Raw genomic sequence first — 1,947 nt, 5'->3', positions numbered from 1 at the left:
TATGAATATACCTTTTGCTTAGACATATTACGATCAGTGTTAATTAAAGATATTTTCTTTATAATATAAAATGAATTCTAATATCTTGAGTCAACATAAATTTATTTATTCAAGTAAAATTCATATTTAGTTGATTTAAAAAAATCACAAGTTACTCTATAAATTACCTTGTTGTGAAAGAAAAAATTATCTTCTAAGTGTATATTTTTATATCTCTACATTAATGAGTTTAATTCATAAAGTAGGTTTATGAATAACTTTATTTTCCTCATGCTGATATAAACTTATTTTTCTAGTCTTTGATTATTATGCTATAATAATCATAAAATACATATTATAAATTCTGAATATTCAGAATAATTGCTGAAATTAAGTTTTTTTTCTAGAATTACTGCTTACAATTGGCCAATAACTGCAAAACCTACTATAGCATAGATTGGTGAAGTGATAGAAGGTTTTGGGCTACTAGATGCTTGTCCAAGCTCCACTGGACTGTTACACTCATGAAAAATATCAGTAGTACTAACTGGATGTATTGGGATATGGGATCCTAATGAAAATATAAAGCTAAAAGAAGCTTATCGTATTTTAGAGGGATTTGAGGGATATGGGGAAATTAGAGTGACTATGATAAAAATCCTTATATATATGTAAGCAAAGGTAAATCAAACTCCATTAACAAATAATTTAAATGTTCAAACTTTAATTCCAAAGATCAATATTATCTTGGGTAATCAGTGTTCTGTTATGGAAGAATTACATTTTTTTCATTTTTATTGGTTATTTTATTTATTTAAATTTCAAATGCTACCTTCCTAGTTTTGCCTCCAAAAATACCCTATCTCCTCGTCCCTTCCCTTTACTCTATCCACCTATTCACTTCTTCTTTAGTGCCCTAGCATTCAATTACCCTGGGAATATCCACAGAACTAAGGGTAACCCCTCCCAGTGATGCCCAAAAAGGCAGTCCTCTGCTACATAGCCAGCTGGAGCCATGTCTCCCCTTACTTGTACCCTTCGGTTGGTAGTTTAATGCCTGGGAGCTTGGGGAATCTGGTTGTTTGATATTATTGTTCTTCCTATGGGGTTGCAAACCCTTTCATCTCCTTAAGTCTTTGCCCTAACTTCTACATTGGGGTTTCCAAAACAGTCTGGCTGCCTGCATCTGTACCTGTATTCGTCAGAGTCTGGCAGAGCTTTTCAGAAGACAGCTATACTAGGCTCCTCTCAGGAAGCTCTTCTTGGTATCAGCAATAGTGTCTGGGTTTTTGTCTGCAGATGGGTTGGGTGCCTAGGTGGGGCAGTCTCTGGATGGCCTTTCCTTCATTCTCTGCTCCAATATTTCTCCCTGCATGTCCTTTTGACAGGAGGAATTCTGGATTAATATTTTTGAAGTGGGTGGCTTGCCCCATCCCTCATCCAGGGGCCATGCCTATTCACTAGATATGGTCTCTACAGGTCTCTCCCTCTCACCTTTTATGTATTTTGGCTAATGTTCTATATGTTGGGCCCCAGGAACTTTTTGGTTCCCTAGTATCTGGAACTTTCTAGTGGCTAGCCTGAGTTCTACCTTCACCACTGCTGTACACCTACTTTCAAGTTCCTGACCCTCTGTACTTCTTCCCCTTCTCCTTCTACAACTGATCCTGCCCCCCTTCCCTACCCTCCTCTCCTTCTAAGATCCGTCTCTCCCTCTACATCTGTAGATTATTTCCTGCCCTCTTCAGAGCAGGACTGTAACATTCACACTTTCATGTGGTCTTCTTTCTTTTTAAGATCCATATGGTCTATGAGTTGTATCATGAGTAATCTGAGCTAGTTTTTGGCTAGTATCCACTTATCAGTGAGTACATGCCATTTGTGTTCTTTTGTGACTGGTTTACCTCACTCCGGAGGGTCTTTTAAAGTTCTATACATTTGCCTACAAATTTTATGAGGTTACTGTTT

The sequence above is a fragment of the Rattus norvegicus genome, chromosome 8 (genome assembly GCF_036323735.1).
Source record: "Rattus norvegicus strain BN/NHsdMcwi chromosome 8, GRCr8, whole genome shotgun sequence".
NCBI classification, from domain to species: domain Eukaryota; kingdom Metazoa; phylum Chordata; class Mammalia; order Rodentia; family Muridae; genus Rattus; species Rattus norvegicus.
This window is presented reverse-complemented; position numbering follows the sequence as displayed.